General features: G+C 38.6%; 1 protein-coding gene across 1 annotated transcript in view; it reads right to left on the bottom strand.

The window, feature by feature from the left end:
• GRIN2D (glutamate ionotropic receptor NMDA type subunit 2D) overlaps positions 1-13,463 on the bottom strand; it is a 666,498-nt gene that overhangs the window by 394,413 nt on the left and 258,622 nt on the right.

The following is a 13,463-nucleotide window of genomic DNA, read 5'->3' as shown; positions in this document are numbered from 1 at the left end:
TCTCCTCTTCGGTTCCATCGCTGCTTGAAGACGACTAAAGGTAGGATGATCTTCAGGGGATTAGTGTTAGGTTATTTTAAGGGGGGTTTGGGTTAGATTAGGGGTATGTGGGTGGTGGGTTTTAATTTGGGGGGGGGGGTTGTATTTTTCTTTTACAGGCAAAAGAGCTGAATTCTTTGGGGCATGCCCCCACAAAAGGCCCTTTTAAGGGCTGGTAAGGTAAAAGAGCTTTGAACTTTTTTAATTTAGAATAGGGTAGGGCATTTATTTATTTTGGGGGCTTTGTTATTTTATTAGGGGGCTTAGATTAGGTGTAATTAGCTTAAAATTGTTGTAATATTTTTAAAATGTTTGTAACTTATTTTTTTTATTTTTTGTAACTTAGCTTTTTTTTTGTGTACTTTAGTTAGTTTATGTAATTGTATTTAATTGTAGTTATTTGTAGTTAATTTATTTAATTCATTTAATGATAGTGTAGTGTTAGGTTTAATTGTAACTTAGGTAAGGATTTATTTTAAAGGTAAATTTCTCTTTATTTTAGCTAGGTAAGCTATTAAATAGTTAATAACTATTTAATAGCTATTGTACCTAGTTAAAATAAATTGAAAGATGCCTGTAAAATAAAAATACATCCTAAGATAGCTACAATATAATTATTATTTATATTGTAGCTATATTAGGGTTTATTTTAAAGGTAAGTATTTAGTTTTAAATTGGATTAATTTAGTTCATAATAGAAATATTATTTAGATTTATTTAATTAATATTTAAGTTAGGGGGGTGTTAGGGTTAGTGTTAGACTTAGGTTTAGGGGTTAATAATTTTATTACAGTGGCGGCAGTGTAGTGGGGGGCAGGATAGGGGTTAATAAATTTATTATAGGTGGCGACGGTGTAGGGGGGCAGGATAGGGGTTAATAAATTTAATATAGGTTGCGGCAGGGTCAGGGAGCGGCGGTTTAGGGGTTAAACTATTTATTTAGTTGCGGCGAGGTGCGGGATCAGCAGGATAGGGGTTAATAACTTTATTATTGAGGGCAACGGTATAGGGGGGCAGGATAGGGATTACTAGGTATAATGTAGGTGGCAGCGGTGTCCGGGAGCGGCGGTTTAGGGGTTAATACATTTATAAGAGTTGCGGCGGGGTCTAGGAGTGGCGGTTTAGGGGTTAGTAACTTTATTTAGTGATTAGGTAGATTTAATTTGATTAAATTTGAATTGATTTATAATAAATGGCTTCAGCCAAACACTAACCATGAGTGAAAGAAAAGTTTTTGTGTTATCATTCATATTCTCTGAAAAATGGCCAAGAAATCATAAATTCTGCCAGGGTATGTAAACTTTTGAGCATAACTGTATATATATATATATATATATATATATATATATATATATATATATATATATATATATATATATATATATATATATATATATATATATTAAGATATATATATAGTTTGCAGATGACTTCAACTGTTTGCAGATGACTTCAACTCATGCTGCTTTTCTTTTCAAAAAATGTTTTATTGTCAACGTTTCAACCCCAACTTGGGCCTTTGTCAAGATAACATACAGACATAATGTGCAAACATTTATACCTTACACAATAATTATACCCCACCCACATACCAGGTGCAACCTAGGTGTAAATTGTCTCAGGTGCATCACATCTCTGCCATCTAGTGGAAATAATATGTGCTGTCAGATTCACCATTCTCTATCGCTAATCTGATGCTGGACCTGTGTACGGCCATCCTTTCTTTGAGCATTCACTCAGTTTTTCCAATGTAGACATCGCCACAGTGACATTTAATAAGATAAACCACGTATTTCGATTCACAGTTGAGAGCATATTTAATGCGTCACAGAAAATAAGGCTGTAGCACATCACACAGCCATTGCATTTGTAAACACCCGGTTTCCTCTGTAAAAAATGTTGCTTACATGATTCATATTTTTCATTTACAGGTTTGGACATAATCTGAGGCTAAGAGACTTTTTCCTGGACAGGAGGGACACTACTCAGAATATCCAGAAGGATCATAAAAGTAAAAGTAAATTTGATCCTCCACCCCGGAACCCACATATAGTAACATTCCTGAATATGGTTGAAAAAGACTTAGACAGTCTGAATAAGATTCCATCCAAATTTAGACCTAATTTGCAAAAAGGAGAGTGGGAAGCACTGCGTACACTCCAAAATAATAAAGACATTATAGTGAAGCCCACAGATAAGGGCGGTAGTATTGTCCTCATGGATTATAAGGAATATAAAATGGAGGTAATAAGACAGCTGAGTGATGTAAAGAGTTATATCAGGCTTGATAGAAACCCCACTAACTAACATAAAAGGGATAATATTCTACAGATGGGATTACAAAATGGGTGGATCACAGAAAGTGAGAAGGGTTTTATGAGCACGGATTACCCTAAAACCACTGTATTCGATGTGCTTCCCAAGATCCATAAGTCTCTAACATCCCCTCCAGGGAGACCCATTATCTCGGCCATGGATTCATTAAACCAACCAGTGGCTAAATATTTAGATGATCATTTACAGGGTTGTGTGAAAAAGATCCCACCTTATATCAGGGATTCTAAACATTTCATAGATCTGTTGGAAGTGAGAGATTGTAAGGAAAATATCCTGTTTGTAACCATGGATGTGTCTAATTTATACACGTGTATCCCCCATGAGGAGGGTATTCAGGTGGTCAAGGATCTACTACAGGGAAACACTGGCTTCAATGGTCCTCCAGTAGAATATATTGCCTTGTTGTTGCACTTTGTGTTGCATAAGAACTACTTTAAATTAGAGAATGATATATACTTGCAGTGTATTGGAACAGCTATGGGCTCACGTGTGGCCCCAAGCCATGCAAATATATATATGCATTTCTATGAACAGAAATACATTCTCAAAAATACCTTGTTCATGAAAGGTTCATTGACGACATGTTTTTCCTGTGGTATGGGGAGGAGAGGTCTCTGGTTGAACTGATAGAAAGCCTAAATAGTCTAACACCATTAGATTTGTACCAAAAAGGGACTCTACAAAGATAGAATTTCTTGATGTAGAATTATACAAAGAAAATGACATAATAGAGACCGGGGTGTATAGGAAACACCATAGTGAAATATGAAAGCTTTAACCCACACCATCTTTTAAAATCTATGCCAAGAGTGAGGAGCTGAGAATGGCAATAGACGATATGGGTGAAAGATTCTCTCAACGGGGTTACCCAGACAAAATTCTTATTGAGAATAAAGAACAAGTATTACAAAGAGAGAGAACTTTGGTTAAGAAACAGGCCAGTGATAGACTATTTTTTGTCACAGACTATACCACTGACAGCTGGAAAGTACGAAAAGCCATCTGTAATAACTGGGGGGTTCTTCAGAGTGATAATAGGCTTACCACCATTGTTAAGGAAATTTCTATATTTTCTTAAAGGAGAGGAAGATCTATAAGGGATATTCTAGTGCAGGCTGAGCCCACTGAAAAATACGAATCACGTAAGCAACATTTTTTACAGAGGAAACCGGGTGTTTACAAATGCCATGGCTGTGTTATGTGTGACAGCCTTATTTTGGGTGACACATTCACACACAGCCATACAAGAAAATATTGCATTAAATATGCTCTCAACTGTGACTTAAAATATGTGGTTTATCTTATTAAATGTCAGTGTGAGGATGTTTACATTGGAAAGACCGAGTGTATGCTCAAAGAAAGGATGGCCATATACAGGTCCAGCATCAGATTAGCGATAGAGAAGGGTGAATCTGACCAGCCTGTTGCAAAACATTTCCTTGACCGTGGGCACCCTGTGTCAAGCCTGAGATGCTGCTCCATAGACCATATCCCACCACTGAAGAGAGGGGGTGATAGGAAGAGGATCTTATTACAAAGAGAGGTGAAGTGGATCTCTGAGCTTGAAACATTGTACCCTAGGGGCTTGAACACATAATTGTCACTATCTTGCTTTTTTTGAAATATAAATAGGAGTATTCTTTCCTAATGTTTAACCATAACTTAACATCAGTATTGTCATATACAAGTGGTTGTTTAATGTAAATAGTGATGTATATAAGTTTTGTATATTATACTAAGTACTTAGTCTCATTACATTTTATCTCTTTCAGCAAGAAAAATGAAGGAATCAATCACAGGAAGTTTACCTAATTATGCAAAAAAATGTTTGCAGCACATATTGTTTCCACTAGATGGCAGAGATGTGATGCACCTGAGACAATTTATACCTAGGTTGCACCTGGTATGTGGACAGGGTATAATTATTGTGTAAAGTATAAATGTCCAGGGAGCTCCGCACACACTTTTCAATGTAAAATCCGCCCGGGGTGCATTCAAGGCATAGAACATATGAACAGAAGAAAAGAAGCACTCGCTAGGACTTAAACAGAGAGTGATTTATTCACCCAATATTGTGCTGTTTCGGAGATGCTATCTCCGTCCTCAGACATTATAAAAATGTACACAAACCAATAGTTTAAATGACTTACCCCACCACCATCACCTACGAGTCAACCGTAAGCTGCCACGGCGTCCCCATCGCACCACTGCGCAGGTTTGTTGGTTGCCATAGCTACCGGAACTCGCAATTGCCTAATAAACAGAATAAAATAAAACAGTGCCACAATTAGAGTGACAGAACAATATTTGAAATACAGACAGGAATACTCAAGTCCCACCTAAGTGAAGTCAATAATATGTACAAAATTCCATAATCAGATATCCTAGTTAAAACCATTAATATTAAGGTATTTTAGTATGGCACATAGAAATGAGATATCTGCAAAGGTTAACCCCCTGGTTATTACACAGGAATAATATGTCTAACACAGGGGTGATGAAAGCAAGCAAGCAGCCAACTAATTAAAGAGGCACACATTTTTAAAGATTGGCATTGAGAACCCTAGGTGCTAGCGTATTCAAAGTGAAAATCCACTTTGCCTCCTTTTGTAAACACAAATTTGCTCTATTAGCCCCCCCTATTCAACCGGGGTACATGATCAATGATTACATAGCGGAGGTTCTAAACAGTATGGCCAGCCATGGCAAAATGCCTTGCAACAGGTTGTCCAGACTTCTGTTTATGACTGGCCAGTCTAATGGCTGCTCAATGGTTAGCCATACGAGTGCGAAGATCATCTACAGTTTTCCCCACATAGTATAACCCACAGGGACAATGCAATAAATATACAATGTATTTGGTTGTACATGTCACCCTATGTTTGATACTATACTTTCTGTTGGCAAGAGGATGCATAAAAGTCTTAGTGTTGCTCAGTCCATTACAAGTAGTACATCCGAGACATCAATAGTAACCCGCCTTTGGTTGATTGAGCCAAGTAGATTTTCTGTAGCTCACAACAGGGTCCACTTTAACCAAGACATCACGTATGAACCTCGACCTTCTAAAGCCTACTCTTGAAGGTCTCATATCAGTAAAAGGCAATGATGAATCTGAGCTTACTATATGCCAATCCTTGCATAATATTGCAGGTAAATCTTTTTTGTCTACCGAGTAGGTAGTAGGGAAAGTCATCCTTTTTTCTTCTGTCTGCTGCATCTGCCCATCAAAGCATCCTCCTGTCTGAGATCCCAAAATATTTGTAGTTGGATATCTATTTTTGCCTCTTCATACCCATGCTGAATAAACCTTGTTTTCATTTCAAGTAGTTGTTGTTTGGCTTGTGCAGCATCATTGTTGTTAAGTACTACACGTTTGAATTGCAAGACCGGCAAAGCTCTTTTCAGAGCTGGAGGGTGGCAACTAGTGGCTTGTAAGAGTGAATTCCTGTCAGTAACCTTGAAGTATAGGGTGGTATATAACCTCTCTTCCTGTTTGTAGATTCTCAAATCCAGAAAATCTTTGGTTTGGTCGTTATACTGCATCTTGAATTGTAGCGTTGGTACAATCTGGTTGAGTTGTACAAACCATGTCTTCAAGTCAGCTTCTGTAGCATCCAAAATTAGAAAAAATCATCATATATATGTCTTCGAAAGTATTTTATACTCTTATGTGTAAATAGTTTTGTTGTATATTGTTCAAATTCGGCAATGTATATATTGTCGTACGATGGGGCCACATTGGACCCCATCGCTGTCCCAAGAAGCTGTAGATAGAATAAACACTCAAACCGAAAATAGTTCATGGTCAAACAAAACTGCAGGATTTCCAAAATCCACTCTATGTCTGGTCCAACATAATGATATTTACATAGGTGGTATCTCACTGCTTCAAAGCACTGGGCATGCGGTATCACCGTGTATAAATTAACTACATCTAGGGTAACCATCCATTCTGTCCCCTTTAGGGGTGGTAAATCTTTAAGACCCTTCACCAAAGTCATGGAATCCTTATACTAGATTATTCTCTGGACAGGCTGGAGAAATGGCTCTACAAATTAGACCACACTGCAGAAATAATCTGTCTTCTGAAGAAAGAGAAGCATTGAAAACCCTGAGTGAGAATAAGGAGATAATTTTCCGTGAAGCGGATAAGGGTGGAGCGGTAGTAGTGCTGGACTATAAAAACTACCAGCAGGAGGCACTACTACAACTTAATGACTCCACCACTTACAGACAGCTCCTGGGTGATCCCATTTGGACCTTCAAGAGACAGGTGGACTTTTCACTCCAGAATGCTGAAACAGAAGGTCTAATCGATAAACAACTATTGGCTTATCTGACCGTACAATTTCCTTGCACACCAGTGTTCTATATTCTGCCAAAATTGCACAAGCACGCTACTGAACCACCAGGGAGGCCAATAGTTTCAGCCATTTGCTCACTACTACAGCCAATAGCTTAATATTTGGATCACCTGTTACAGCCGATTGTTAGAAATATGCCTTCCTTTTTACTGGATTCCATGACTTTGGTGAAGGGTCTTTAAGATTGACCACCCCTAAAGGGGACAGAATGGCTGGTTACCCTAGATGTAGTTAGTTTATACCCAGGGCTTGGAAGCAGTGTGAAACCACCTATGTAGATATCCCTATTTTGGAACAGAGATAGAGTGGATTTTGGAAATCCTGCAGTTTTGTTTGACCATGAACTATTTTTGGTTTGAGTGTTTATTCTATCTACAGCTTCTTGGGATGTCGATGGGGTCCCCATCATACGCCAATATATACATGGCCAAATTTGAACAATATAAAACAAATCTATTTACACATAGGAGTATTAAATGCTTTCGAAGATATATAGATGATTTGTTTCTAATTTGGGATGGTACAGATGCTGACTTGAAGACATGGTTTGTACAACTCAACCAGATAGTACCAACACTACAATTCAAGATGCAGTATTACGACCAAACCATAGACTTTCTGGATTTGAGAATCTACACGCAGGAAGAGATGTTATATACCCCGCTATACTACAAGATTACTGACAGGAATTCACTCTTACAAGCTACTAGTTGCAATCCTCCAGCTCTGAAAATAGCTTTGCCGGTCCGCAATTCAAATGTGTAATACATAACAACAGTGATGCTACACAAGCCAAACAACAACTACTTGAAATGAAAGCAAGGTTTATCCAGCATGGCTAGAAGAGGCAAAAATATATATCCAACTACAAAAGTTTTGGGATCTCAAACAGGAGGATGCTTTGATGGGCAGACATCAGCAGACAGAAGAAAAAAGGATGACTTTCCCTACTACCTACTCGGTAGACAAAAAAGATTTACCTGCAATATTACACAAGAATTGGCATATGGTAAGCTCAGATTCGTCATTGCCTTTTACTGATATGGGACCACCAAGAGTAGGCTTTAGAAGGTCAAGGTCCATACATGATGTCTTGGTTAAAGTGGACCCTGTTGTGAGCTACAGAAAATCTACTTGGCTCATTCAACCTAAGGCGGATTGCTATAGATGTCCCGGATGTACTACTTGTAATGGACTGAGCAACACTAAGACTTTTATGCATCCTCTTACCAACAGATTGTATAGTATCAAACATAGGGTGACATGTACAACCAAATACATTGTATATTTATTGCATTGTCCCTGTGGGTTATACTATGTGGGGAAAATTGTAGAAGATCTTCGCACTCATATGGCCAACCATTGAGCAGCCATTAGGCTGGCCATTCATAAACAGGAGTCTAAACAACCCCTTGCAAGGCATTTTGCCATGGCTGGCAATACTGTTGCAAACCTCACTATGTAATCATTGATCATGTAACCCAATTGAATGGGGGGGTTATAGAGCAAATTTGCTCTTACAAAAGGAGGCGAAGTGGATTTTCACTTTGAATACGCTAGCGCCTAGGGGTCTCAATGCCAATCTTGATTGGCATTGTTTCCTGTAGGACTTTAAAAATGTGTGCCTCTTTAATTAGTTGGCTGCTAGCTTGCTGTTATCACCCCTGTGTTAGACATATTATTCCTGTGTAGTAACCAGGGGGTTAATATGTGCAGATAGCTCATTTCTATGTGCCATACTAATATACCTTAATATTAATGGTGTTAACAGGGATATCCGATTATGGAATTTTGTACATATTATTGGCTTCACTTAGGTGGGACTTGAGTATTGCAGCACTGTTTTATTTTATTCTGTTTATTAGGCAATTGCGAGTTCTGGTTGCCATGGCAACCAACAGACCTGCGCATTGGTGCGATGGGGACGCCGTGGCAGCCTCCAGTTGACTCGTAGGTGATGGTGGTGGGGTAAGTAATTTAAACTGTTTATTTGTGTATATTTTTATAAAGTCTGAGGACGGAGATAGCATCTCCGAAACGTCACCTCATTGGGTGAATAAATCACTCTCTGTTTAAGTCCTGGCGAGTGCTTCTTTTCTTCTGTTTATAGTATCATCTCTAAGTGTTAATGTCCCTTTAATTATACCTAGGTTTTATTTACTGATTCATGCAGAATGCCTGACTACATATAGCATAAGCTATGTCTGAGTAACAAGCAATACAACCATAGTGCAGGGTATTTTGTGCCAGTTAATGAAAGTAGAGATACATGCACAGAGAAGAATGAGCATAAGACTGACAGGATATGGAGAGCACTTTAAAGAATTCAAGCCCATATGCTCTCCCAACAATCAGCTGAGAAAAGGAAAGCAATCTGAGGTTTAAAAGCTAAGAACAGAACAACAAACTTTGATGGTTACATATTATGAGCAAAACTAATAAAATATGGGAAATGTTATTGATAAGCCTGAGGCAAAACAAAAGAGAACATATCTAATCCATGTTGGACAACCAAGTGAAAACTCCTACAAGCTCCTTTGAGATAGATAAAATGTTTTATTACTTATTTAATAGCTGAGGGGATTTACCTACTCCCACACTCAACCTTCATCCCCAGAAACGAGTGAGGTAAGTATACACTGCGGGAATCCAATATGAGGAAGATGTATGTTACACATTTTACCAGTGGAAAATAATATTTCTAAATACACAATATCAGTGAGTAGGTTGACTTTTATTAAACATGTAAATCATATTGTGTTTATTGGAAACCAGCATGTATATACATGAATATCTCAATTATTAGGAACATATATTTTTACTTTTAGGGACTGCATGGTCCAAGGAATTGAGTAAAGCTGAGGATTTGCTTCCAAAGTAGCCTAGAAGCAAATAGTTTTTAACCGTAAAAATCAAGATATTTTATTATTATAAAATAATAAATGTTATTATAATATAATAAATGTAACTTCTGTCCAGTGTTTGAACAAGAAGGAAAGCATACTATGGTGACTATGGTGTATTACCTAACACTATATAAGACAGCTAGGTTTCTTCATGTAACTAAAATGCAGAAATAAATACCCTAAAACCAACATACAGGTATTATTACTTGCACAAAGGAGGTCCCTTTATGGCTACAGTAGGGGCAGGGCACAAAAATTTGTGGGGCAAAAGAAAATACAAAAAAATAAGGAAATAAAATGCCATTGTGAAGTGGGACAATCAGGGTTTTTTTCAGGAGTTTTTTTTTTTTATTAAAAGGGGGTTTAGTTTAAAATAATAACATGGAAGGCCAGGGTTACACATTCAGCATGAATGTAATGTGAAAACCCACATGGTCTACCAAGCACACAGCTCCTCCCTTCTTCCCTTGCTTTTATTTTGCTTTCTCCCCCTAATGGTTAGCTTTTCAGCTCACTTGCTTTTCATTGCATAACCCAGCCTTCTTCCTGGAGCAAGTGATCTGGAATTAATCTGAATCACTGTGTCAAAGAAGAACAAGTAAACAGCTGTGCAGGAAAAATAACTTCAGGCATAGGGCTCCATGTGCGAAGCAGCGAGGTAAAAACAGGAGGTAAAAACAGGAGGAAAGACTTGAAGACAGTGTTGTTGCTTCACACATTGCAACACTATTTAATAGAATCATAGTAATAAACTCACTGCCACGATTTTATGGAGATTCACACATTGGAAGCACTATTTAATTGAACAATAGCTATAAACTAACACCTAGATTAAGAGTTTTGCATTCGTGTTTTAATGCTGGAAAAATGGCCATTTCTGTGTTAAAAGAGCAATGCAGCCATTACGAGTCTTGTCGGTATAGCTGTACCGAAAGCCTTTTAGCCTGTGCCGCAACGTCAGTCCCGCACTCAAAAAATTATGTTTTTTCATGGGATTTCCATAGCGCTGCCGTTACGAGTTTTGCGGTGAGGCTAAAAAAACTTGCGTTCCAGCCTATACCGACACAATCCGTTCCGCAATCTAAGACCAGTAGTTATGAGTTTTACGCAACAAAACTGTTACATAAAACTCATAACTAAACTGTTACAAAGTACACTAACACCCGTAAACTACCTATTAACCCCTAAACCGAGTCCCTCCCGCATCGAAAACACTATACTAAATGTATTAACCCATAATCTGATGCTCCTGGCATCGCTGCCACTAATAAAATGTATTAACCCCTATTCTGCCGCTCCCCAACATCGTCACCACTGTACTAAAGTTATTAGCCCCTATCCCCCCCACCCCAACATTGCCGACACTATACTAAATATATTAACCCCTATTCTGCTGCTCCCCAACATCAACGCCACTAAATAAAGTTATTAACCCCTAAACCTCTGGCCTCCCACATTACTACCACTAAATAAACCTATTATGCCCTAAGCCGCCAGCCCCCACATCGCCAAAAACTAAATTAAACTATTAACCCCTAAATGTAATAACCCCTTAACTTTAAATTAAAATTACAAGATCCCTATCTTAAAATAAATAAAAACTTACCAGTGAAATTAAAAAAAATCTAAGTTTAAACTATAAATTAAACTAACATTACTATAAGACTAAAATTAAAATAATTATCAATTAAATAAATTAAATTACAAATAAAAAAAAACTAACGCTACTAAAAAAAATAATTATACTGTTACAAAAAATTAAAAATACTAAATTTCAAAAAATAAAAAAATACTAAATTGCAAAAAATAAAAAAATACTAAATTACAAAAACAGAATTTATGCTTACCTGATAAATTACTTTCTCCAACGGTGTGTCCGGTCCACGGCGTCATCCTTACTTGTGGGATATTCTCTTCCCCAACAGGAAATGGCAAAGAGTCCCAGCAAAGCTGGTCACATGATCCCTCCTAGGCTCCGCCCACCCCAGTCATTCGACCGATGGACAGGAGGAAATATATATAGGAGAAACCATATGATACCGTGGTGACTGTAGTTAGAGAAAATAATTCATCAGACCTGATTAAAAAACCAGGGCGGGCCGTGGACCGGACACACCGTTGGAGAAAGTAATTTATCAGGTAAGCATAAATTCTGTTTTCTCCAACATTGGTGTGTCCGGTCCACGGCGTCATCCTTACTTGTGGGAACCAATACCAAAGCTTTAGGACACGGATGAAGGGAGGGAGCAAATCAGGTCACCTAAATGGAAGGCACCACGGCTTGCAAAACCTTTCTCCCAAAAATAGCCTCCGAAGAAGCAAAAGTATAAAATTTGTAAAATTTGGCAAAAGTGTGCAGTGACGACCAAGTCGCTGCCTTACATATCTGGTCAACAGAAGCCTCGTTCTTGAATGCCCATGTGGAAGCCACAGCCCTAGTGGAGTGAGCTGTGATTCTTTCAGGAGGCTGCCGTCCGGCAGTCTCATAAGCCAATCGGATAATGCTTTTAAGCCAAAAGGAAAGAGAGGTAGAAGTCGCTTTTTGACCTCTCCTTTTACCAGAATAAACAACAAACAAGGAAGATGTTTGTCTGAAATCTTTAGTAGCCTCTAAATAGAATTTTAGAGCACGGACTACATCCAATTTGTGTAACAAACGTTCCTTCTTTGAAACTGGATTCGGACACAAAGAAGGTACAACTATCTCCTGGTTAATATTTTTGTTAGAAACAACTTTAGGAAGAAAACCAGGCTTAGTACGCAAAACCACCTTATCTGCATGGAACACCAGATAAGGAGGAGAACACTGCAGAGCAGATAACTCTGAAACTCTTCTGGCAGAAGAGATTGCAACCAAAAACAAAACTTTCCAAGATAGTAACTTAATATCTACGGAATGTAAGGGTTCAAACGGAACCCCTTGAAGAACTGAAAGAACTAGATTTAAACTCCAGGGAGGAGTCAAAGGTCTGTAAACAGGCTTGATCCTAACCAGAGCCTGAACAAATGCTTGAACATCTGGCATAGCTGCCAGTCGTTTGTGTAGTAAGACAGATAAAGCAGAAATCTGTCCCTTTAGAGAACTTGCAGATAATCCTTTCTCCAAACCTTCTTGTAGAAAGGATAGAATCTTAGGAATCTTTATCTTGTTCCATGGCAATCCTTTGGATTCACACCAACAGATATATTTTTTCCATATTTTATGGTAAATTTTTCTAGTTACAGGCTTTCTAGCCTGAATCAGAGTATCTATTACAGAATCTGAAAACCCACGCTTTGATAAAATCAAGCGTTCAATCTCCAAGCCGTCAGCTGGAGGGAAACCAGATTCGGATGTTCGAATGGACCTTGAACAAGAAGGTCCTGTCTCAAAGGTAGCTTCCATGGTGGAGCCGATGACATATTCACCAGGTCTGCGTACCAAGTCCTGCGTGGCCACGCAGGAGCTATCAAGATCACCGAAGCCCTCTCCTGATTGATCCTGGCTACCAGCCTGGGAATGAGAGGAAACGGTGGGAATACATAAGCTAGGTTGAAGGTCCAAGGTGCTACTAGTGCATCTACTAGAGTCGCCTTGGGATCCCTGGATCTGGACCCGTAGCAAGGAACCTTGAAGTTCTGACGAGACGCCATCAGATCCATGTCTGGAATGCCCCATAATTGAGATATTTGGGCAAAGATTTCCGGATGGAGTTCCCACTCCCCCGGATGGAATGTCTGACGACTCAGAAAATCCGCTTCCCAATTTTCCACTCCTGGGATGTGGATCGCAGACAAGTGGCAGGAGTGATCCTCCGCCCATTGAATTATTTTG

The sequence above is a fragment of the Bombina bombina genome, chromosome 8 (assembly GCF_027579735.1).
Source record: "Bombina bombina isolate aBomBom1 chromosome 8, aBomBom1.pri, whole genome shotgun sequence".
Taxonomy (NCBI): Eukaryota; Metazoa; Chordata; class Amphibia; order Anura; family Bombinatoridae; genus Bombina; species Bombina bombina.
Note: the sequence above shows the minus strand (reverse complement) of the source record. Positions and strands in the feature narration are given on the sequence as shown.